A 27,479-nucleotide genomic window follows, 5' to 3' on the forward strand; every position below is an offset into this window, starting at 1 on the left:
TATCATTTGCTGGAAGAAATAACATTTTTGAAGATATTTTAAATGGACCATTTTGTCATTGTGGTAGAGATACCACGTTTTCTACATTATGGTAAGCTGGGTTCAGATGTATGTATAAAATTCCTCCTTTGATGCCAGTTGAAAAATAGCACCGTGCTTTTATTTTGCACTAGTCACTACCAATTTTTTAAATTCAAAATATCACATAAAACATGAGGTAGCTTGCTGTACTGATTTAAATCAGTTGTAATATATTAAAATGGAAGCTCTTTCAGATGTACACAGGGGAATACAAAACCAAATAAACAAATACGTACAGCTGTACTTTAATGCGACAAGCAAAAAGTATGTGCTTTGAGATGAAAATGACCTAAAGCAACCTGGATCCTAGAAAATTTTTTTATAATTCTTCAGTACGCACGCACAGATATGGCCAGGAAACAGAACAGCTGTTTTGTTTTGACTTAAATTCTTTTCATCCTTGAAAGGAATTTGATGCTAAAATAAGTTTCTATGAAGAATATGGTGGTTCTTGTAAAAGCTGAAATAACTGTAATGACTTTAATTATTAGCTGAGACGTATGACAAAATATGTCTGCACCTCATGTTGCTAATGGCACTGGGTTTATGTAGGTCTTTGTTCCTTGCACGCAGCTCAAGTCATATGAGGATAACATTGACCTTCATTCGAGGTAGAATTATTCATGTCACTTCTTCTTTTACTTATAGAGGCTGTTCACCCAGTCATGCCTGACTGAAATAGAAAGGATGGATTTACAAATTCAGTGCCAGATACACTGAGTCGACATAGTACATTATTAATCTGTAATATTAGTTCCAGAGCTACAAAAGAGAGGCAGAGGAAGATACTTGCAAATGGGCTGTAGAAACTCTTATATCATTTAGATCCTCAAACAGCTGCCTGTCAAGCTCCATAATCTCTATCTGTCTATATCTCATCAGTCACTTCCTCCTACTCCTACTCCCCCATGCATGTCCTATACTTCTTCCAGCCCTCTTGCTTTACTGCATCCGTAGGCCAGGTGTACATTACAGACCTATATTGGTATCATTAGGTTGCTCAGGGGTATGAAAAATCCACACTCCTGAGTGACAGTTATATCGCCCTAACCCCCCATGTAGACAGCGCTACGTTGTCCCAAATGGCCGGGACATACATTGGGTATATCGTCCCAAATGGCCGGGAACTCAGTTTTAAATCTCATGTGAAAAACGTTTTCTTTTACTAATGTAGTGCTCCCGAATGCCAGGGGCATTGATTCAGTAATAACTCAGAGAAGAGAGTGCCACCCACTGAATCACCAGCAACACCTCCTGAAGCTGCCAGATGTTTCCAAGGCCTGCTCTACACACAGAGTTTATACTGGTATAACTATTTCAGTTAGGGGGTTGATTATTTACCACAGTAGTTATACCCAAATAAAGGAGCTTTATACTATATTGCTTATTCCCCTTCCTGAATATTTTAACTGCATCCACACCAGGGGGGTTGTACAGCTTTAACTATACGGGTATAGTTAAAGTAAGACACCTTTTGTATTTAGACAATGCCTTAGGGCATATCTACACTTGCCATTTAAAGCAGAAAAAGTCCCTATATTGGGCAAAACCCGTGGGAGCATCTACACTTGCCAGTGACTTTTTGCGGTGAAGTGAAGTTTCACTGCAAAAAGAAAACCACCTCCATGAGAGGCATACAGCTCTTACCAGTGATATGCAAGTAAAGACACGTTCTTCCTGTTTACAGAGCTTTTAGCCACTGCAGGATATCCCACAGTGCCTAGGTGACCACTCTGGCCAGCAGCTCTACTGCCAGGTAAACAGACATTCACCCCTCTCCCTGTAAAGCCCCGGGAACTTTGAAACTCTCCTTCCTGTTTTCTTGGCAAGTGCTCACTTATCATCTGGCCAGATGACAATGCCAGCTCCACGGAGCACGATCCCCTGCTTGTAGCCATGCTGAGCTACTGGAGCTGATCAGTGTTTGGGGAGAGGAGGCTGTGCAGGGACCCAGGATGCCGCTTGATCACACCCTCCCCCCCTTCCCACAAGGCCTATCATCAAAATGGAGAGAGCTGCACTGTGGGATAGCTGCCCTTAGTGCGCGGCAATGGAAGTGGTGCAAATGTAAACACTCTCTGATGCCTGTGGAAATAAGTGAGTACAGAAATCAGCGCTTTTCTTTCACCGGTTCACTATCACCGTTTAAACTGACAGTGCAAAAACTCTGCCAGTGTAGACATAGCCACAGTCTCCCCTCCAAATACTAAATGAGTCAATCCTTGCATAGCTTTTAACAGCTAAATGGTTTCTAGCTTAAGATGATACAGAAGCACTCAACCTATAGAAGCACTGTGAATGCTTTGTGTAAGGTATATTATCGCTTACTCATGAGAGATATAGAATATTATGCAGAGAGACTGCTGTCGATAAGAACTAGCCACCTATTGGGAAATACACATTAGGTGACAGAAAGGCTGGCTATGAGTAGGACTGCTGAGTATGCCATAAATCATTACTTTTTTGTGGCCATTACGATAGCCAGTGCTTACATTTACATTGTCTTTCACTGTGACTGCTATTTCTCCCACCATGGCTGTACTATCAGTAGTAATAGATAATAACTAACTAGTGATATGGCTCATTCTGTGGAGCTTGAATACCAGACCACTGAAGAAATTAGCAGTGCTACTTTTATAGTCCAGGTTTGTGTTGATACAGTCAATAGCTAGAATGAATTACATTATTTCATTTAAATTGTCTTATTTTTTTTCCTTTATGTCAATGCATTCATTTCAATATTTATTTCCATCATCACTCACTGTTTCAGGGGATAATTATGAGACTAAGATTTCCCTCTGATATAGCTCTGCCCCATTGACTTTATTTTAGTTTAGTTGTAGTTATGCCAACAAAACATAGCATTCAAACTTCAGAAACATAAAAGTGACTTTGTCACAGATATTATCTTTCACATTATAGTTTGTGCACCTTTGAATTCAACATGGATTACTTACACCTAGATTCTACAAGCTTTTCCTTCTCAAATTGCTAAGGTCTGGCATATGTCCACATGATACAATTCTAGACTTGTCATCACTGGGTCAGCAGTGTTAACATAAGCAAAATTCTAGAATGGTTTTGCTTATAGGTTCCTTGACCCTTAAACAACTAATCTGTTGTATATATTGACTAGCACAAGTGTTATTTACTATGCACCAGATCAACTCCTTTCATTCTTTGTATGTGGATATGATACTTTCCATTCAGAAAAGAGGCTAGCGGCCTGCATGGCACTGGCCTCCCCTCTCTAAATACACAGATCACCCTCCAAAGGTCTTGAGATCTGCACATGGGATGGGATGGAATGGGATGGGGGCATAAGTATCATCCCTCTACCAAAACCATGGAAAACCTCAAGAAAAGTTAAAGGGACACAGTTAGGTAATCTAGCTCATTTAAAAAAAAGTTAAAAGTAAGTTTAGGTTCTCTGTGACCAGTTGTGATATTGGGCCTACAAATTTACCCAAATTGTATGCTCCCAAGAAGTATATGAAAGTTCATGAGATGTTACAATTGCCTGTAATAACAAAAGTTGATGGAACGGAGGTCAAGCTGCTTTTAATAATGAATGTTATAAACAGGTACAAAAAGAACCAAAGAAAGACTAAATTAATCCAGACCCAAAAAAAAGTCACATTGATAGGATTCAACAACTATGTTGGAATCATGCCTGGTAAAAAACAAACAAATAAAAAACCCCCAGAAGATGTGGAACCAGAAATTAATGAAGAAAAATTGGTGATTTGGATATTAGGCCTATTGGGTGGACAAAATAATGAGGGGATGGGCTATTCCACCCTTCACTGCCCTTTTGAGTCCATAAAGAGACAGACTTGTGGGGGGCAAGAACAGATGGAGGCTAGTGGAGCAAGTGTTATCATCATGACTGCCATCCCCACCATCTCCTGGCACCCCAGGCTTCCTTTGTCCTAATCCTGAGGGTTGTCCTGACCAGACCAGGCCAGAGAGAGAGAGAGAGAGAGATCCAGATAACATCACCACCGCTACCAGCTCCAGCTGAATCCCAAACCACCACCTGAGATTAAACAGGACTGGACTTTATCAGATGCAACACCACCAGCTCCAACCCTTCTCAGCTAACTTCCTCTCTTTTACCCACAAGAGCAGTTTTTGGAAGACTGTCAAACAAGGGTTTTTTTCCTTCTAAAAACTCCCTCCAGCTAGAGGGGAAGGGAAGTTATTAACATAAAAGTCTTTCTACATTACATTTCAAATACTGTAACTGTTTTTAGCCTTTCAATAAAGATAGAGAAAAGAAGCCAAATTATTTTTAATGATATGCTTGCCATGGTACTAAGCAGGCTGAGGGTTCTGTACACCAAATCCCAAACCTTGTTTTAACACTATTTAATATTGGACAGTGACTGAGTTTTGTTAACATTTTAATAGAGAATCTAAATAAAACAATCCTCTCTGCCAATTCTTGTGGTTTTACAGTAACACCCTCCACCGGTTACCAACGTGTTCTCACCTAGTGCTTTGTGAAACAAACAGGAAACTGACTATCCAGCTGAATATACAGGGAAACCGACTATACAAAATAGGCTGCCAAAATATACCACGTAAAGAAAGTGACAAAAAAGTTGTCCTTCCTCTCTCCCCTTCTTCAGTTATATAGTAATTCAGGTGTTACCTCTAACAATAATAGATACAAAGTGTTCAGACAGAAGCACAATTTCTAAGTTGATAATGTCCATGGAATCCCTCTTGAGCACCATGTGAGGGAAACAATGCCACTGGGACCACGCTACCGGGAAAATGGGGGAACCATAGAGCCGGTAGCTTATGTATAGATCATTTTGCTGTATTGAGAGTACCATAGTAAAACCAATATGGATCTTTAAAATCCCACCTTGCCTGCAGGACAGGCCTCTCATTTTTGCAGAAACTCAGAGGTTATTAAATGGAATTCATCCTGTAGGACAGAAGGAACTTTAGGGAGCCATGAGTGAAGTCAATGGAATTTTTTTTCTGCCATTTGACTTCTTTTGGAGCTAAGATTTCACATCAGGACAGTATCTCACTTTACAATAGTTAATGATTTAAGAAAATGTTAGCCCACTTTTAAATGGGGCATTTGTCAAGGAAAGGGCAGCTGATCCTATCCCTGTAGACTGGTGCAAAGAGGCTGTAGGGCAAGAGGAATAGCCTTAGTGCAAGAGAATTTCTATAGGACACCCAGGTCTGCATTCCCCTGCTGCAGGAAGAGCCAACACAGAGGGGTTCTGGGATAGCTGAAGCACCCTTACACCTCAGCAATTTCACACTCCTATAATAGGGCCACTACAGGGGGGTGCAAATTAGTTCAGCTCTAATGTGCCTCCGGGCTTGGCCTCCTGGCCTTTCAGTACCAGGACAAAGGAAACATAAGCCACCTCCCCTTTGTCCCTGCACCAGCTTCATGCAGGCACAGGGACGAATTTGGCCCAGAGAGAATCCAAGGTTTGCCTAAGGTCAGGCAGGAAGTCTACAACAGAGCCCAGAATAGAATCCAGATCTTCCAAATCCCAGACCAATACCTAAACCATAAGGCCAACCTCCTTTGTGGATTTCCCAGGGACTGTGGGAATGGAAGCCATTTTCAAACAGAATAATCTTGGTGTATCTCTACAAGGATGAATTAGCATGATCAAGATGGAATTAAATTACATGTTACAAATGTTGCCAGTGCCTAATAAGTACCATTTTTAAATCCATTAAAATGAAGATGTTCTTTTCTAATAGTAATAGTAAATAGTAAAAAAAAAAAAACAAAAACAGGATACATATTACAAACCTTAATTCCAGTTTATAGCTACCCAGTTTAAAATTTTACCCAAAGGCCTTTAATCTGGGACAAGCCTTCTGATTATGGGATTGTAATAGGGTTCCCACTCACTGCTAGTGCACCTCCTGAAATCTACATCTGGGAAAGCAGCTCACATGGCATCAGGTGCCCCCTTCAGCTCTCTTATAGTCTCTCTTTGGGTAACTTGGCCCTCCCAGCAGGTCCCTGTTCAGTCCATTCCTTCTGGGGTTACAAAGTCCAACAGGACCACTGTCCAAATGCCTCCTTTGGACAGTGTTCAGCTTGGGACTCTGTGCTACTACATGGGGGTCTGGCCCAGGGATCCTGTAACCAGCAATCCAGGTCTGCTCAGTCTCCCTCCCTGTTGCTGTTTTCCTGGGCTCGTTCCATCCATTCTTTTCCCTTGCCTGTTTCCAGGTTTACTACAGTAGCCTACTCTACTCCCCATGGCTGCTTCTCCCCTTCCTAGCCTCTTTAGTCCAGGGCTTAATCTCCCCTGAGACTTTCTTCTTGTTCCTGAGAACCTCCCTTATCCCAGGGAGTGACAGCAACCTGCAGCCACCTTCTGTATGCAGCCTTCTAGCTTTAGTGCTATCCCAGCCCTACCCCAGCTGAACTTCGCTCTTAATTCACCCTGGCCCTTCCTCCCACAGTTGATGCCAGGTAGCCTAACTGGCCTCTCAGGCTCTCATTAACCCTACTGGGGCTAGTGTTGGTAAAAATCTAGCAACCCAGATATATGCCACACTTAAAAGTCCTGGGCAAGTTAAAATAATACTTGGAACTAGATTACATCCTACATAAAGACTAATTCTCATATAAGAGTTTGTATTAAAAATATGCAGCCAAGGTATGTCACCAATTTCTGATTTATAAAAAAATAACTTCATGCCCATTGGGGATTTGAAAACAAAGGATCTGATCCTGCAAACGCTGAAACACGAAAGTAATTGTACTCACGTGAGCTAAGTTACTCCAATATGTGCTTGCAGCATCAAGCCAAAAATTTGATTTGGGCAATGGTGGAAAGTTGCTACGTGAGAACATTTGGAAACGCTTCCCAGGAGCTCTTGGCTCTCAGCACCTCAGTTCTTAGGCCTCCAGTTTGGATACTACTACAAAATACTACAAGGACAGTCACATAAGGTAGGATTTATCTAATTGGCTGTAAGAACAAAGACAAGTGTGGGAGCATGGTCTGAACTCTTCATAGGCAGAGGGTGATCGGGACAATATTCTAAATTCAATGATAAAATTAGAATGGATGCAAACTTAGAGCCTGAACCTACAAATAATTACTCCTACGAATAGTTCCATTGGGGCCAATCATGAAAGCCTTACTCAGTTTTTTTTCAGTTCTTATTCTGACAAATTCCTGTTTAAACCAGTTGGACAACCTGAATGAGTAAGGACTACATGTACAAGTTGCAGAGTTGTAGCCCTGGGTCCTAAGAATAGATTATTACATCCAAACCCACACGCATCAGAGCACTTTATGTAGTGGGTGATATGACATAGCTGAATGAACACATTTTTGGAAGAAGAAACTAACAAGACTGAATTAAATTTATGGATGGCAACAAAACATTCCTCACACATCAGGGTCCCATTCAAAAACTGGATGTTACCATTGTTGAATGCCTCTGCTAACAAAAGACTAACATTCAGATTCCAATATGACAGGCTTAATCCTACTTGCCTTAAGTATTTACTGAAGTAGATTGACTTCAGCGGGACCATTTTTGTGAATATAAGGAGGATTTGGCCAACATAGAAAAAATGAGCAAAATCTGGGGGCCCCTTCTTAGGGAGCCAGCAAATAGTGTTAATATATGACAATAATGTTTGGAAAGGTTACACAGACTGGAGTCCATGAAGTTACAGTGGTGTCAAACTAGTGTACATACACACAGAGAGTTTGGTGTTAGTTGCAACATTCCCATTTTAACATGTGAACCTTAACTGCAGTTTATTAAAAGCACTATCATCGTGCATACTCTGACATGTATGGAACCTCTTATCCTAATCCAAATACTGGAAAGAAAAACAAATGAGCAAAAACCTCATCAAGGGTTCTCAAGTAGGTGTTCAGGCCTTTTCAACCCACTAAGAAAGTATTCAAAGTACCTACAGGTCTAAAACCACACTCATTCAGGAGAGTGTTATATAATCTGGTAAAAAGTGAGATCTGTGTAGGGAGGAATTAATGCTATTCTGCAAGAAAAAATAATCAATGTACAACACATTGTCTTACAGAGAGTGACAGCATAAAAATCCTTACAATCCTTATGCTGAAATGACAGTTAGTGTTCATGAAAGTGAAGGAGCAGTAACATTAATTTGAGATCATGCAATCTAACCTATCTATCTACCTACCCAAATACTTATATGGCCCACATTTCTGTAGCATCTGAGTGCTTCACAACCTTGAATAGATCTCACACAATCTGCAAGGGGTTTCACATTTGGTTTGCAGGGACAAAGATTCTAGCTCCCTCCTTCTCTGGAGTTGTCTCTGCTGTTACAAGCATTTTTCTTACATCCAAGGGCATGTCTACGCTTGGCATTTAAAGCAGAAAAAGTCCCTTTTCTGCACAAAAACCATGGGAGCATCTACACTTGCTAATGACTTTTTGCAGCAAAACTCAGAATTTTCATCACAGAGAGAAAACCACCTTCACGAGAGGCATACAGCTCTTACCGGTGATACTTTTGCGGTGATGTACAAGTTAAGACACGTTCTTCCTGTTTACAGAGCTTTTAGCTTCTGCAGGATATCCCACAGTGCCTAGGTGACCACTCTGGCCAGCAGGTCTGCTGCCCTGAGGCCAGGTAAACAGACATCTACCCCTCCCCCTGTAAAGCCCCAGGAACTTTGAAACTCCCCTTCCTGTTTTCTTGGCAAGTGCTCACTTATGTTGCCCCCAAGGACATAACAGTGACAATGCCTGCAAATGATCCCCTGCTTGGAGCCATGCTGAGCTACTGGAGCTGATCAGTGTTCGTGGAGAGGAGGCTGTGCAGGGAACCAGGATGCCCCGTGATTACCCTCCTCTTCCCACAAGACCTACCTTCAAAATGGAGAGAGCTGCACTGTGGGATAGCTGTCCTCAGTGCGCTGCTCTCATCCATGATGGAAGTGCTGCAAATGTAAACACTTTCTGACGCCTGTGGAAGTAAATGAGTACACAAACTAGCACTTTTCTTTCACCAGTTTACTATCACCATTGAAACTGACAGCGCAAAAACTCTGCCAGTGTAGACATAGCCTTAGTTTTTACAACTAATCTTGCTCAGGACAGGTCTAATTGACACAGCGTTGAAAACACCTACAGCATCCGGAGACTCATGTTACACGATGACTCCCAAATCAGTGTCACTGACACCAGTGGAGCTGCACCTGTGTTGGCAACAGTGGAAAATTTTCAGAAACTTTTTTTTTAGCGTCGACAGGGTCTTTGAAGCTCCCAGTTCATCCCTCCATACTACTGATTAGGGCTGCATGAAATTTTGCAGACTAATAGTTTATTTGCCAAAAAATGCAGTTTCGGGATGACCAAAACTACTCGCCCATTCAGGTCAAATTTGGTGAATAGTTTCAGCCAAAGAACCAAATTAAGACTTTTTTTAAAAAAGTCAAAATGTTGCATTTCAACATTTTCAAAATGAAATGTTGCAACTTTCCATTTCAAAACGACATTTCCTTTTGAAATTTAGCTAGATTTATATAACAAACAAAAAGGTAAACGACACACAAAAATGAAGAAAAAAATAATAGTTTCTTGAAACATTTAGTTCAACCCAAAATGAAAGTTTTTCACTTTGCCATGTCAGCAAGAAAAAACAGAAAATATATGTTTCGGGTTGAATTTTTTTGTTTAGACACAGAACCAAAAAAATTAATTATTTGCTCAACTAGACTACTAATTTCAGACCCCTCCCTTACCACATATGATTTCATAGCAGGGTTCTTAAGCCTGGGAATTTATCTGTGGTGTTGGACCCAGTGATGTGCTAGGCTATGTCTACACTGGCAGAGTTTTTGCGCTGTCAGTTTCAATGGTGATAGTGAACTGGTGAAAGAAAAGTGCTGGTTTGTGTACTCATTTACTTCCACAGTGTCAGAGAGTGTTTACATTTGCAGCACTTCCATTATGGATGAGAGCAGCGCACTGAGGACAGCTATCCCACAGTGCAGCTCTCTCCATTTTGAAGGTAGGTCTTGTGGGAAGTGGGGGGTGATTGCGGGGCATCCTGGTTCCCTGCACAGCCTCTTCTCCCCAAACACTGATCAGTTCCAGTAGCTCAGCATGGCTCCAAGCAGGGGATCAGTTGCTCCGTGGAGCAGCCATTGTCACCTGGCCAGATGATAAGTGAGAACTTGCCAAGAAAACAGGAAGGGGAGTTTCAAAGTTCCCAGGGCTTTACAGGGGGAGGGATAGATGTCTGTTTACCTGGCCTCAGAGCAGCAGAGCTGCTGGCCTGAGTGGTCACCTAGGCACTGTGGGATATCCTGCAGAGGCTAAAAGCTGTGTAAACAGGAAGAACATGCCTTCACTTGCACATCACTGCAAAAGCATCACCGGTAAGAGCTGAACAGTGTATGCCTCTCATAGAGGTGGTTTTCTTTTTGCGGTGAAACTTCTGAGTTTCACCACAAAAAGTCATTGGCAAGTGTAGATGCTCCCATGGTTTTTGCTCAAAAAGGGACTTTTTCCGCTTTAAATGGCAACTATAGACATGCCCCTAGTCATATCATGTGAACACCACTTTCAGGGAACTTTTCACAGGGGAAGCCTCAGAGAGTGTAAGACGTGAATGGAGCAAAGAAGCTGGGAATCAGCACAGACAAATGATCAGAGGCAAACCCATGGGATCATGAGCAGAAGGAGGTCTTGAGGACTGTGTGGTGGAAGGGAGTGAGTTGGTTGTTGGTAAAGGTTTCCTGGGAGAGAAAGATGGAACCAAAATCCAAGTCATAGGTAGGACAAAAGGGAGTGGAAACCTCAGAGGTATGGGGAAAGGAGGGCATGGGGTAAGAATTGTTAGAGTAAAGAAAGGTACTAGAATCATAAAGTTCTTGATATTCACATTCCAAAACAAAGTTCCACATAACAGGACATTCTTATTCACGCACATCCCTAGTGTGGGCAGCTCCTAGCCATCCCACATAGCTCTGCCCATGCACCTCTATCCTAAACCTGCTTCTCTGGGCTGTGTCTCCCTGAGGCATAGACTCTTATTTTTGTGAAATATTTCTGACATTCACACAGGAGGACTAATGTGAGACACACACCCCAAGGAAAAAAAACACATTACTTCACATATCAGTATTTGAACTCCAGCCACTGATGATTAATGGGTTAGTACATTGTCTCCTGCTACCATCCACTCCCTTTCTCACAGGGAAAGTCTATTTCAGTTTCAATGTTGAGGCAGTTAGAGGAAGTCAAAAGTCCATCACAAACACAGCACTGGAAAACTCATATAAAAAAATGGCTTCGTTCTTACATAGTGTTTTACATCTGGAGATAACAAAGCACTATACAAAGGATGGTAAATGCCATTATTTCCATTTTACAGATGGGAAAAACAAGGCACAGAGAGGTGAAGTGACTTGTCCAAGGTCACACAGCAGGTCTGTAGCAGAGCTGGGACTAGAACCAGACTGACTCTCATATCAGTGCCCTAGCTACTAGATTATGCCATACCTACCCAATGTAATTAGCACATACGTTAATTAAATTACTTCCCTCTTCTTAAGTTAAAAGTGAGGCATTACAGTGAAGCTGACTATTACCGTACCTCTTAGGAAAGAGTTCTTTTCCTGAAAGAGCAAAACAGATCTAGCCCTTTAACAAGTTGAGGAAACAAAGCTATGCCTCGTACGATGCGGACGTGTGAAATTATCAGTAGTTACTTTCTGAATTTCCTAATAGCAACTAACCCTAGAATTTCGTTTTCATATGCCACAGCTATCTGCTTTTAAAAAAATAGAGATGGGGGAGGGAAACCTACTGCAATGCAAGGACATTTGCTTCATGAGTGCTGAATGCCACATTCTATTCAGGTGTGTATTGTCTCCTGAAGGGATTTAAACTATAGGACACTGTGAAATTATAGAATTGAGGGAGGAAGATTCCTGGTAAATAGCTCCCTGCAGATTCCTCTTTTAAAAAATTGGGTGCATTCTGTAAATAGATCATGCTTCTTGATTACATTTAGAGTGCTGAATTACATTTCAGTTGAAGGGCTCCCTGATTCTCAGCCCTGATGCAGTTGAGAGCAGTCTGGAGACTGGTCTAACCTGCACCAGCTCTCTGTGGTGCCTTCGGGGTAATACACTAAAGTAAAAAAGACTGATGCCTGGCACAGCTGGTTGTGAGGAACGTACAATGAATATTCCTTCCTCAACCTGTCATGTGCTGCAGGTGAGGTCAGTGACATACTGCAAAGCACCTTACAAGCGTGACTGGTGCAGGTTGGCACCGTCTGGAGGGGATTCCTTGCAGCATCACTGCTACTTTTTTCCAGAAAGGGGGACTAAGGGGGTCCTGTTCAGCATCACCAAAGAAGGCAGTTGCCAGATGCTGCCAGAGAAAGGAGCTACGGAGAGCATGTGCAGGCTACCATCAGAGAACAATGTGTGATTTTCCCCCTACCGGAAAGTTGTGGTTGCTAGGCTTAATGGAAAGGAATAGTATCCATGGGGAGAGAGACGCATGTGGGGGTGCACTCAGATGGAGTGAAATGAATTGGGGCTGGGGAAGTCTCAGAGGATGGGGCTCGACTGGTCTGGTGACAACATCATAGTGTACCAGAAGGAATTATATCGGAAGGTGAGGGTTATTGGGGTACAGAAAGGGGGATTGTTCCATCTTTACTTTTAAAGATAATTATGGGGATGAAAGGTTTTGCTTTGCAATGCACCAGATTACACCAAATGATAAGTATGTTAGAATGCATAGATTGAAAGGCCAGAAGGGACCACTGTGATCATCTACTCTTACCTCCTGTATAACACAGACCACAGAACTTCCCCAAAATAATTCCTAGAGCAGACCTTTTAGAAAACCATCCAGTCTTGATTTAATTGTCAGTGATGGAGAATCCACCACAGCCCTTCCAATGGTTAATTAAAAATGTACCCTTATTTCCAGTTTCAGTTTATCTAGCTTCATCTTTCAGCAACTGGATCATGTTATCCCTTAATCTGCTAGACTGAAAAGCCCATTATTAAATATTTGTCCCACACGTAGCTACTTCTAGCCCTGGTCTACACTAGGACTTTAGGTCGAATTTAGCAGCGTTAAATCGATGTAAACCTGCACCCATCCACACAATGAAGCCCTTTATTTCGACTTAAAGGGCTCTTAAAATCGATTTCCTTACTCCACCCCTGACAAGTGGATAAGCGCTTAAATCGGCCTTGCCGGGTCGAATTTGGGGTACTGTGGACACAATTTGACGGTATTGGCCTCCGGGAGCTATCCCAGAGTGCTCCATTGTGACCGCTCTGGGCAGCACTCTCAACTCAGATGCACTGGCCAGGTAGTCAGGAAAAGAACCGCGAACTTTTTAATCTCATTTCCTGTTTGGCCAGCATGACCATGCAGAGCTCATCAGCAGAGGTGACCATGATGGAGTCCCAGAATCGCAAAAGAGCTCCAGCATGGACTGAACGGGAGGTACGGGATCTGATCACTGTATGGGGAGAGGAATCCGTGCTATCAGAACTCCGTTCCAATTTTCGAAATGCCAAAACCTTTGTCAAAATCTCCCAGGGCATCAAGGACAGAGGCCATAACAGGGACCCGAAGCAGTGCCGCATGAAGCTTAAGGAGCTGAGGCAAGCCTACCAGAAAACCAGAGAGGCGAACGGCCGCTCCGGGTCAGAGCCCCAAACATGCCGCTTCTATGATGAGCTGCATGCCATTTTAGGGGGTTCAGCCACCACTACCCCAGCCGTGTTGTTTGACTCCTTCAATGGAGATGGAGGCAACATGGAAGCAGGTTTTGGGGACGAAGAAGATGATGATGATGAGGAGGAGGTTGTAGATAGCTCACAGCAAGCAAGCGGAGAAACCGGTTTTCCCGACAGCCAGGAACTGTTTCTCACCCTGGACCTGGAGCCAGTACCCCCCGAACCCACCCAAAGCTGCTTCCTGGACCCGGCAGGCGGAGAAGGGACTTCCGGTGAGTGTACCTTTTAAAATACTATACATGGTTTAAAAGCAAGCATGTGAAAGGATTGCTTTGCCCTGGCATTCGCGGCTCTCCTGGATGTACTCCCAAAGCCTTTGCAAAAGGTTTCTGGAGAGGGCAGCCTTATTGTGTTCTCCATGGTAGGACACTTTACCACTCCAGGCCAGTAACACGTACTCGGGAATCATTGTACAACAAAGCATTGCAGTGTTTGCTGGCGTTCAAACGACATCCGTTCTTTATCTCTCTGTGTTATCCTCAGGAGAGTGAGATATCATTCATGGTCACCTGGTTGAAATAGGGTGCTTTTCTTCAGGGGACACTCAGAGGAGCCCGTTCCTGCTGGGCTGCTTACCTGTGGCTGAACAGAAATGTTCCCCGCTGTTAGCCACGGGGAGGGGGGAGGGTTGAGGGGGTAGCCACGCGGTAGGGGGAGGCAAAATGCGACCTTGTAACGAAAGCACATGTGCTATGTATGTAATGTTAACAGCAAGGTTTACCCTGGAAGAATGTAGCCACTGTTTTATAAAATGTGTCTTTTTAAATACCGCTGTCCCTTTTTTTTTCTTCACCAGCTGCATGTGTTTCAATGATCACAGGATCTTCTCCTTCCCAGAGGCTAGTGAAGATTAGAAAGAAAAAAAAACGCACTTGTGATGAAATGTTCTCTGAGCTCATGCTGTCCTCCCACACTGACAGAGCACAGACGAATGTGTGGAGGCAAATAATGTCAGAGTGCAGGAAAGCACAAAATGACCGGGAGGAGAGGTGGTGGGCTGAAGAGAGTAAGTGGCGGGCTGAAGAGAGGGCTGAAGCTCAAATGTGACAGCAGCGTGATGAGAGGAGGCAGGATTCAATGCTGAGGCTGCTGGAGGACCAAACCAGTATGCTCCAGTGTATGGTTGAGCTGCAGCAAAGGCAGCTGGAGCACAGACTGCCACTACAGCCCCTGTGTAACCAACCGCCCTCCTCCCCAAGTTCCATAGCCTACACACCCAGACGCCCAAGAACGCGGTGGGGGGGCCACCGGCAAACCAGTCACTCCGCCACAGAGGATTGCCCAAAAAAAAGAAGGCTGGCATTCAATAAATTTTAAAGTTGTAAACTTTTAAAGTGCTGTGTGGCATTTTCCTTCCCTCCTCCACCACCCCTCCTGGGCTACCTTGGTAGTCATCCCCCTATTTGTGTGATGAATGAATAAAGAATGCATGAATGTGAAGCAACCATGACTTTATTGCCTCTGCAAGCAATGATTAAAGGGAGGAGGGGAGGGTGGTTAGCTTGCAGGGAAGTACAGTGAACCAAGGGGCGGGGGGTTTCATCAAGGAGAAACAAAGAGAACTTTCACACCATAGCCTGGCCAGTCATGAAACTGGTTTTCAAAGCTTCTCTGATGCGTACCGCGCCCTCCTGTGCTCTTCTAACTGCCTTGGTGTCTGGCTGCGCGTAACCAGCAGCCAGGCGATTTGCCTCAACCTCCCACCCTGCCATAAACGTCTCCCCCTTACTCTCATAGATATTGTGGAGCACACAGCAAGCAGTAATAACAGTGGGAATATTGGTTTCACTGAGGTCTAAGCGAGTCAGTAAACTGCGCCAGCGCGCCTTTAAACGTCCAAATGCACATTCTACCACCATTCTGCACTTGCTCAGCCTGTAGTTGAACAGCTCCTGACTACTGTCCGGGCTGCCTGTGTACGGCTTCATGAGCCATGGCATTAAGGGGTAGGCTGGGTCCCCAAGGATACATATAGGCATTTCAATGTCCCCAACTGTTATTTTCTGGTCTGGGAATAAAGTCCCTTCCTGCAGCTTTTGAAACAGACCAGAGTTCTGGAAGATGCAAGCGTCATGTACCTTTCCCGGCCATCCCACGTTGATGTTGGTGAAACTTCCCTTGTGATCCACCAGAGCTTGCAGCACTATTGAAAAGTACCCCTTGCAGTTTATGTACTCGCCAGCTTGGTGCTCCGGTGTCAAGATAGGGATATGGGTTCTGTCTACGGCCCCACCACAGTTAGGGAATCCCATTGCAGCAAAGCCATCCACTATGACCTGCACATTTCCCAGGGTCACTACCCTTGATAGCAGCAGATCTTTGATTGCGTGGGCTACTTGCATCACAGCAGCTCCAACAGTAGATTTGCCCACTCCAAATTGATTCCCAACTGACCGGTAGCTGTCTGGCGTTGCAAGCTTCCACAGGGCTATCGCCACTCGCTTCTCAACTGTGAGGGCTGCTCTCATCTTGGGATTCATGCGCTTCAGGGCAGGGGAAAGCAAATCACAAAGTTCCATGAAAGTGCCCCTACGCATGCGAAAGTTTCGCAGCCACTGGGAATCGTCCCAGACCTGCAACACTATGCGGTCCCACCAGTCTGTGCTTGTTTCCCAAGCCCAGAATCGGTGTTCCACAGCATGAACCTGCCCCATTAGCACCATGATGCATGCATTGGCAGGGCCCATGCTTTCAGAGAAATCTGTGTCCATGTCCTGATCACTCACGTGACCGCGCTGACGTCGCCTCCTCGCCCGTATCACTTTGCCAGGTTCTGGTGCTGCATATACTGCTGGATAATGCGTGTGGTGTTTAATGTGCTCCTAATTGCTGAAGTGAGCTGAGCGGCCTCCATGCTTGCCTTGGTATGGCGTCCGCACAGAAAAAAGGCGCGGAACGATTGTCTGCCGTTGCTCTGACGGAGGGAGGGGCGACTGACGACATGGCTTACAGGGTTGGCTTCAGGGAGCTAAAATCAACAAAGAGGGTGGCTTTACATCAAGGAGTATTTTAGGCAGGACTTCACGGAGGGTTCCAATAAGAAATGGTGCACCTAAGTTATTGTTCTTATTGGAACAATGAGGTTAGTCTGGCCTCTGATTGATACATGGCTAGATTTACCTTGCTGCACCTTCTCTGTGAGTGACTGCAGTGTGACCTAGAGGAATGAGTCCCCTAGACAGGGGAGGGGGGAAGCAAATGAGTACAAAACAAATCTGGTCTATTTCTTGTTTTGATCCACTCCATCTATCTTTTACATCTTTGGCTGGCAGCAGACGGTGCAGAAGGACTGCAAGCCATCCACATCTCATGGCTGCTCGGCAGAAGACGGTGCAATATGACTGCTAGCCATCCCCATCTCTTGCCTGCCCGGCAGAAGATGGTACAGTACGACTGCTAGCAATCCGTATTGCCTGCCTGCTCACCATAAGACGGTTCAATAGGATTGACTGCAGGACTAAAGAGAATGACCTGGTCAAGTCACTCCAAACTTAGTCCCTGCGCCCATGTCTGTCCAGGTGCTCCCGGCCAACGTGGCCAGGAGCACCTCGGACATGACGATGATGGCTACCAGTCATATTGCACCGTCTGCTGCCAGAAGGCAATGGGTTGCTGCTACTGTGTAGCAATGCAGTACCGCGTCTGCCAGCACCCAGGAGACATACGGTGACGGTTACCTGAGCGGGCTCCATGCTTGCCGTGGTATGGCGTCTGCACAGGTAACTCAGGAAAAAAGGCGCAAAACGATTGTCTGCCCTTGCTTTCATGGAGGGAGGGAGGGAACGGGGGCCTGACGATATGTACCCAGAACCACCCACAACAATGTTTTAGCCCCATCGGGCATTGGGATCTCAACCCAGAATTCCAGTGGGCAGCGGAGACTGCGGGAACTGTGGGATAGCTACCCACAGTGCAACGCTCCGGAAGTCGACGCTTGCCTCGGTACTGTGGAAGCACTCCGCCAAGTTACTGCACTTAATGCACTTAGAGCATTTTCTGTGGGGACACAGACACTCGAATATATAAAACCGATTTCTAAAAAAACGACTTCTATAAATTCGACCTGATTTCGTAGTGTAGACATACTGCTAGATTGCAACCAAGTCACCCCTTAACCTTCTCTTTGTTTAGCCAAATAGATAGAGCTCTTTGAGTCTATCACCATGGCATGTTATCTAATCATTCTCAGGGCTCTTCTCTGAACCCTCTCCAGTGTATCAACATCTTTCTTGAATTGTGGGCATCAGAACTGGACACGGTATTTCAGCAGTGGTTGCACCAGTGCCAAACACAGTGGTAAAATAACCTCTTTACCCCTACTTGAGAGTCCCTCATTTATGCATCCCAGAATCACACTGGGAGCTCATGTTCAGCTGATTATCCACCACGACACCCAACTCTTTTTTAGAGTCACTGCTTCCTTGAATAGAATCCTCCATCATGTAAGTAGCATACATCTTTTGTTCCCAGGTGTATACATTTATATTTAGATGTATTAAAAAAAATATTGCTTGCTTGTTCCCGGTTTACCGAGTGATCCACGTTGCTCTGAATCAGTGACCTATCCTCTTCATTAATTACTATTCCCCCAGTTTTTGGGTCATCTGCAGACTTTATCAGTGACGATTTTATGTTTTCTCCCAGGTTGATAAAGATGTAAAATAGCAGAGGGGCAAGAACCAATCCCTGTGGGACCCCACTGGAAACAGACCCGCTTGATGATGATTCCATTTACTCTTACATTTTAAGACCTATCATTTAGCCAGTTTTTAATCCATTTAAGATATGCCATGTTCATTTTATGTTGTTAATCTAGTTTTTTAATCAAAATTTCATGCAGCACCAAGTCATATACAGAAATCTAAGTATATTACATCAACACTATTATCTTTATCAACCAACCCTGTAATCTTATCAAAAAAAGACTTTGTTAGTTTGACAGGATTTATTTTCCCATGAACTCATATTCCTTTGCATTAATTACATTACATCATTATTAATCAAGTCCTGTATCAGCCGCTGCATTATCTTGTCTGGGCTCAATGTCAGACTGACAGGCCTATAATTATTTACCTATTTGTCCTTTTTTAAAATTGGCATAATAGTACCTTTCTTCCAGTCTTCTGAAACTTCACCGGTGCTCCAAAATATTTTGAAAATCAACATTAATAATCCAGCGAGCTCCTCAACTTGCTCTTTTAAGACTCATTGATGCAAGTTATCTGGACTTGCTGATTTTAAAATATCTTACTTTAGTAGCTGCTGTTTAATATCCTCCTGAGATACTAGTAGAATAGAAAGAGTATTATCATCACCATATGATGAGACTATGTCATCTGTTTTTCCCCAAATGCAGAACAGAAATATTTATTGAACACTTCTGCCTTTTTATTGACAATTCTACTATTTCCACCTAGTAATGGACCATTACCATTGTCAGGATTCTTTTTGTTCCTAATACACTTTAAAAAAAACTCCTTATTGTCCCCAACTCTGCTGGCCATAGATTTCTCATGTCCCTTGGCTTCCCTTGTCAATTCTCTACAATTCCTAATTTCTGATTTATATTCATTACAATCAACTTCCCCTTTCTTCCATTTGTGTTATATATGTAGGTTGGATTTTTTTAACCAACACAGCTGTCTTCCTCAATTATGGGATTCTGGGTTTTTTAGGCATCTAGCAAGGTATTCTTAAACGATTCCAAATTGTCATCACATTTTTTTCTGATTAATTTCTTCTTTCCAGCTGATTTGGCCCTATTAAAGCACTATATATTATTAGTCTGGACTTTATTATGCTTGCACATTATAAATGTGATCAAGTCATGATCACTTGTACCTAAGCTCCCATTAACTTTTTAGTTCTGTGACTAGACCCTCTTTATATGTTAAATTAAGGTCTAATATAGAATTTCCCCATGTTGGCTGCAACACTTTTTGAGTTAGGAAATTATCATCTATAACATTTAGAAATTCCAAGGATGTTTTAGTACTGGCAGCATAAGTATGTCACATTAACTGAAGTCCTCAGTGATCGCACAGTTTTTTCCCCTACATATCATAGATAGGTGCACAAGGATATGGCCATCCTCTTCCCTAGTGTCATTTGCTGGTCTATAGAAGACACCAACTAGTACCCCTAGTACCCCATCTTGTGCTTTATCTGTTAGGACATTGATCCATAAGCATTCAAGATAATTTTCTTCCAAGTTATCAGTGACTCAGAAACAGATAATGCCATTCTTGACATAGTGCCACTCCCTCTCCCCTTTTGCCCATTCAGTCCTTCCTAAATAGTTTATAACCATTGATTTTAACATTTCATTGTGCAAATCATCCCATCAGGTTTCAGTAATACCAACTAGATCAAATTTATGCTCCTAAATGAGCAATTCCAATTCCTCTTGTTCGTTACCCAGGCTCCTAGCCTGAGAAATTCAAGAATTTTTTCTCTTCATGTCCTTTGGTTCCTTGATTAATTTTGTTCTCAACATCTCCATTTTTTGCTAGCTGAGTGCTCATACCTTCCCTCTTTTTACCCTCCCATTTTTGCTACTAGTTTAGCCCCCGTTAGAATATCTCTTTAAGAGAGCCATGCTTGGGAGTGGGCTCTGCCTTGTCTGACTGAGCACATGGAGGAAGAGTGCTACAGAGACTCTCCAGGAGAGTGGCAGATTTTGCATATAGTCTAAGTCTTACTTCTAATAGAGAACCATCTTCCTCAGCTTTCCTGAAATCTCCTTCATAAGAACCCATGACTATTACAAGCTTCTGCTGACTACACTAGCCAGCCTGTCCAAAGGAGTTTGGTTCCCCTTCCACTGAGGTGGAGGCCATCCAAACAATACAGCTCCCTCACCCCATAGAAGGTGGACTGATGTTCCACAAAACCACAGCCCTCCGATTGATACCATTTACCTAGCCAAAGATTCACTTCCAGAATCTTTTGACTTCTGTCTTCCTTTGCTCATTGGAGAGGAAGGATTTCAGAAGATTGCTTGGATATTCTTCTTCAGCACACTTCCTAGTTCCCTGAAGTAATCTATCTGTGAGATATCCTGCAATGCAGTCTCATTAGTGCTGATATGAACCATCACCAGTGGATTCTTGCTTATAGATTTCAGAGGCCTAGCCAATCTCAGAGTAACATCTCATGTCTTGGCTCTGGGAAGCCAACACATCATCCTGTTGTTCACTTGTCCCTTGCAGAATGTTCTTTCAGTTCTTCTGAGTACTGAATCTCCAGCAAGGATAGTCTGCCTTCCTTGGATATTATCCAGGGAGATCTCTCTCCCCACTTTGAAAATTACCTAGTTCCAACCCTAGAGTATATGGTGGTGCGGGGAGAGGGGAGGAATGAAAAGAGAGGTAGGGAGGAAATGAAGAATAGAGTAAGGAGGAGATGATGAACAGGAAGGAATAATGTAGAGAGCACAGAATATCAGATACTGACAGGGACGAATAAATGTAGGATTCAGAGAGTCATGCCCAGACCTGCGTTTGCCCCATGGACCTATAAGGTTTGGATCCAAGGATCCAGTGGAGAGACTATTACTGGAGAGCACCTGTGTATGCCACTGGGACTAAGTAGCTGGAGGCAGCACTTGCAGGGTAGGAGCCAGGAGCGACGCTACTTCACAACTTCTTTGTCCATCTGACTCTGGCCCTGCCTGCTCTCAGCCAGTAGCAGACTCTGGGCCTTAGAATAGAAATGTCAAAATCATGCTCCTATCTCTGCTCTAGAGCTTTAAAATACCACCTGTTTTGAAGGAAGAACTTTTTCTTTTTAAACTGGCATTCAATAATATTCAATGGAATTCACCCTATAGGGCAAAATATTTCCTGAAGAGCTGGTAGAATTTTAAGGCTCCATGACTATAACTGCAGCGAATATGGACTGTTCCTTTGATGTGTGCTGAAGCACACCCAATTTGGACCTTCACAACACTTTTTCTTAAACACAAAGAAGTTGCAAGGAGTTTAGAGATCAAAAGCAGCAATCTAACCATCTTCCAAAAAGGTTTCTCAAGCTTCCAGCACAGCATTCCTAGAAAAGTGTTTCTCAAACTGGGGTCCGTGAGGGTACTCCAGCGAGTCCGCGGGTGTCGCTGATCAACTCCTCCCTCTCCCTCCCAATGCCTCCTGCATGCCAGGGAACAGCTCAGCAGCGTGCAGGAGGCGCTGAGAGGGAGGGCGAGGAGCGGGGATGAGGCGAAATTGGGGGAGGGGGCGGAAATAAGTGGGGAAGAGGAGGGGCAGGGGTGAAGCGGGGGCAGGAAGAGGTGGGACAGGGCTGAGGTCTGGGGGGGAAAGGGTGGAGTGGGGGCGGGGCCTGGGGCTGAGCGGGGAAGTTGGGGGTCCACTAAAATTTTTTAAATCAAAATGAGAGTCCTCGGGTTGCTAAAATTTGAGAACTGCTGTCCTAGAAAATTGTCACTTGAATTTTGGTACTTCTAGCTAATAGGCATACACTAAACACTTTAAGCCAAATTCTCAAGTGGTCCTCAGCCTGGCATCTCTTGGTTCTAGCACAATCACTTGTTTACATACTTCTCTACCATAATTACCTACCCACAGGTATAAACCTGCACAAGCACAATACCCCATCTGGTCCAACAGGAACTAATCAGGCTGGTTGCTTTTTTCCAAATTGGGATTATGACTAATTGGGGGTGCGGGAAGGTATGCTTTTCTCAGTTTTTTCCCCCAGAAAACTGAAAACCTGAAAATTTTCATAAGTTTTGGACCACTTTTTTAAAGGAATTTGAAGCATTTTTGGGCATATGGTTTGGTTCTGAAATGAAAAATCAAAGTTTTCTGTGGAAAACTTCCTTCCCCCCTCATTTTTCTGACTAGCTTCAGGGTCTAGGAATGTTGCTGAACATGTTAGCTAGATCCCTAAATGGAATATAAGGTAACCATTTTCCCTGGGTCTGGCTTGTATCTCTTGAGTAAAAATGTGTCTTGGAGATTTTAGAACTGGATACTAAGGATAATGAGGTCTGAGTCTTCTGACTGTACTGGGATATTTTGGTCAGGTGGCGGAGTGCAAACTAAGTTGTCTGAAGTGGCAGAAAGTGGTTGGTAGTGATCCAGAATGACATAGTATTTCAGCTAAAGAGCAAAATACCTGGTCACTTGAGCTGTTACAAGATACTGCCAAAGTAAACCACAGTTATTTATTCAGATTATGTTCCTTGGCCTTCCTTTCAGGGATAATTGCCAGAAAATAAATGAAGTATTCACTGAATCAAGAATGCTGAAAAGACTCTCAAAAAATAAGTCTGAAGTGGGAATTTTCAAGCAACATAAGTTTCTCAGACGTGAAGAAGAGCTCTGTGTGAGCTCAAAAGCTTGTCTCTCTCGCCAACAGAAGTTGGTCCTATAAAAGATATTATCTCACACACCTTGTCTCTGTATATTTAACTAAGTGAGGTAGTTAATAGAAAGACTCATTTTTCTATAGCTTTTAAACATTTTGGATTTTAAAGGGTATATTTTAAATGAAAACAACAACTTCTGGGTTGTGACATGCCACTAATGGGCAGAGCCAAATGAAATAATATTTTAATAATTTTACTTTCTGGAAAAAAAACCACCTCTCTGGAGTGCCACTTGTCCAAGTAAGCCTTACATTCTTTAGCCAAGTGATTTGTTCTGCATAACTGATAATTCTGTGGGTTTGTTCAATTTTAATTATTTTTTCCTGAAATACATATATATAGGTTGGGTTGCATTCTTTATAGGAGATTTTGTACTGTATGTCACTGCGGTTTGGGGTTTTGGGTGCAATTCATATGAAGGTATAGTAAGTAAGTGGGCTGCTGGGCTGGCTTTTAGTGTTTGTGATCAACATTCAGTTGGAACTGCATAATGTCAAATATTGCTTTGTTTGGGTTACTAAATCTGAATTCTAACAACCACGGTCTTGCATGGGGAATGCAAGATACTTTCAGGCAGGTCTGCCCAGTTCCTCTTTCTGTGAAACGGGCACTGGTCGAAACAGTGTATCACTGACAGAAAAGGGCTGCCTCTGTAAGAGTTCAGATGAGTACTAGAATTGCGGATGATGGAAGTGTGGAAAACAGTGATGGTGCAGCAATCTGGAGCAGAGTGGTAGTGATTGGGAAAAGGCTTAAATGAAATGCACCTAATCTGCAACAAAAGGTGGAGGTGAGGAAGGCCCTGATCTGTTGCAGAGTGGTATAGTCCCAGGGCTTGCAGCAACATGAGAAAATTGGTAAGGGGGGTGGGGAGGGACAGAGAGAGAGAGAGAGAGAGCGCGCAAGTGAACAAGAAAGAGCATTAGAGCCTTATTAATCTGCTTCAGGTAGAGATACATGGTTTGTTGCAATTTAAGAAATTTCCCTGGAAAGATACTGTTTTCTGAAAGCAGTATTAGCACGGCCAAGGTTTGTTTAGATCTCAGGTAAACATTCATGAGAACTCATGATTGATCATGTTCACTTACGGTCATGCATTACCCTCGTGACACTGGCACACCAGGTGCCAGCTCATGCCAAGGCCCCTAGCCTCACTGACCCTTGACAAATGCATAGCTGAAAACCATTCTGGCTCACCCGTGTGTTAGCATTGTTAAAATAGATGTTACAGGTATAAGAATGTGTTTAGCGTTTAGACTTTATGAAATACTTGTAGGAAGCTATGTGTATAGCACAAGACACTACTACAAGTTATCTCTTTTTTTACAATTGTTTTTTTATGTGTTTCTTGTTGCTAGAAGGAATTTATTCACTCAGACAGGAAAGCAATATGCCCAGTTACTGTTCATTACATGTGTTTTCAGGAGACACAGGAGATCAAATTCTATTCTCAGTTACACCTACACAAACCCATTGGAGTGGAACTCAGAGAAGAATTTAGCTCAGGGTCTATCTTAACGTGGTAGGATTTCAAAAGTAACTAGGAAAAACAGAATTACGTCAGTGTTTCACACTCTACTGAAGATTCACCTCGGTGGGGACTTGCCTAGAGGGTAAATGGTGTATTTTTGAAACATGTCAGCAAAAATAGTTTAATTAAAACATTTAAAAGCCCAAAGTAGCCCTGGCATATTTTAACATGAAACTTGGTTGAGGCTTAGGGGAGAAATCTAAGGTTCACCTTGAACACATCAAAATACAACTTGCCTGTCTACAGTAGAGTTTTAAAATTGGTTAGTTAATACTTTTTAAAACACATGATGTTCCTAGTCGAGGCAGTTCCTAAGTGGTGCATACCTCTGGCATAATGGCTACAACTCAGTACATGATTTTCAGTAATCACTTGGTGTTTAATTAACACACAAAACTGTCTTATTAAACCTGACTAAACTCTGGATTTAAGACACTCTAAATTAAGTGTGAGCCAATTCCTTTGTAAAAGAGCCGTTAACAATGAAAGAAAACATGAATAGAGAAGTTCTGAAGGACACTAACATGCTTTCAGTTGCTAAGGGAAACTTCCTTGGTCTACCCAATGTACTCAGTAGGTCTGACTCACAAACATTCTGGCTTTCAATAAATAATGAAAGCCCTATAGTGTTTAAGAACAAAGAGCCAGTAAAAAGGGTTAAAAATAAAACAAAAATCACACTGAACAACATGCTAATGAAATATTTCTCTATAAAGGTTCCGGGAATTATGTACAGTGAGTGGTTCCTTAACATTGAACGTGTCTCTGTAGGCTACACAGTGTGCCTGAGACAGCTCTCATATATACAGAAAGAGTGCTAAAATAGACTGGTTGTTGTTGCTGTATTTCAAAGCTGATGTTTAGACCACTGAGCTAACGCTTTCCAACTGAGCCCCATTGGAACTCTGTGTATCTTCTCTCTTCTTTTCTCTTTTAAATCTCTTTCTCTCTGCAGGAAATGCCTCTGCCAAGTATCTTTCTCCCACAACTTCTCCTGTTCTTTCTGATCTCCTTTTTTACAGATGAGGCAGTTACAGTGACACACAGAAAGACTAAGGCCAAAACTTGCCAAAGTGACTCCTGATTTTGGATGCCTCCACTTTGGGTGCCCAAATTGTGACTCCTCAGGAGAGTGGTAGAAGTGCTGGGCACTGGTAGCACCCAAAGATTTCAATTAGAGTTATGGGTGCTCAGCACTTCTGAAGTTCAGGTTCCAAATCAGAGGCCACTTTTCAAAATTTTGGCTCCAAGTGATTGCGCTAAGGGTGACCATAACTAGTGCTTTATCCGTGGGATGGGTAGTCATGAGACATGGGTTCTAATGCTGAATCAGACACTGACTAGCTACTTTACCCTAGGAAGTCATAATCTCTTTGTGCCTTACTTTCTCACTCTCTAAAATGGGATAATGGATATTTACCTCTTTCATGCACAGCTATGAGGTATAATTGTCAGACTCTCCCTCTCTCACTGTGATACACTGCCACAGTTGTGATCAGTGGAGTGACTGATGCTAGATCCCCCTAGAAATAATAGCGGAAGCTGCTAACAGAATGGTCTCTGTAAGGTGAAGATCTAGTGTTAAGGGCACAATCCCACAAGTATTTTATGCATATGCATAACTGTACTAACATGACTAACTGTACTAACATGACTGGCCCAATATACTTCAAAGGGACTACTCACATGTAAAGTTATGCATGTGTTTAGGTGCTTGCAGGATCAGAACCTTAGTTAATAATAATTAAAGATAACATTAACTATGGAGATGCTACCACCTTCATAATAACAATACTGCACCCAGTGTCTGTTTTTTAACATCTGTACATAGCAATAAGACATATAATACAACACATAATACTTACTTATATATTAGAGATGTATATGCAGCTAGTTGGAAATGTCACCATAAAGTACAAATACAACATTTAAAAACTGAGACAGGTAGACAAGAAAAGAAAAGTGATTTGTCATTCTAAAAGATGAAAATACATTGGGTAAATTTTTCCACCTTTGTCCATCTGAAAGGCAAGATAGGGTAAAACTTTCCACTATTTTCAAACGGTCCTACTGATAGCTATTAACCCTCTGACTCAGATGTCAATGAGAGGTCAGTGGTTTCTGTCTCTCTCACATACACAGTAGCAATTATATTACAACGAAGTTTTTAAAATATCCACATTCAGGCGGGATAATAAAAACCAGAAAAGAAATGTAAGCAGTGTAGGGGAAAAAATGAGCTAACTTTAAAATTTGGCCTCTTTTTCTGATTATTATGGCCCAGGTGATAGAGGAGGGAAGAATTAGGTTGAAAAATTATGAGAAATTTTTATGTAAACACAAGAAATCCTGTCCATCCCGTTTTCCAACATATTTTCCTTTCCTTTGTCATTGTATTTACCATTATACTTGCCGCTAAAATAAACAGTTACCACAAATTCTTATGCATCAAATCCTGTATTCCTTATTCGGGTAAAGCACCCATTGACTTGAATGGAAATTTTGCCTGAGTAGGGACTATAGCTGACTCAATATACTTTATATTTCAGCCTGATGTAAATGGACCAGCATGAAACTGTATCAGTCAGATGGAAAACTGAGTTTAAAAGAGACCCTTGTATAATCTATTTTAATGTGCTGTATATCTGGAGAAATAGCTATGCTAAATAACATTCTGTTGATCCAA

The sequence above is a fragment of the Eretmochelys imbricata genome, chromosome 6, assembly GCF_965152235.1.
Source record: "Eretmochelys imbricata isolate rEreImb1 chromosome 6, rEreImb1.hap1, whole genome shotgun sequence".
Taxonomy (NCBI): domain Eukaryota; kingdom Metazoa; phylum Chordata; order Testudines; family Cheloniidae; genus Eretmochelys; species Eretmochelys imbricata.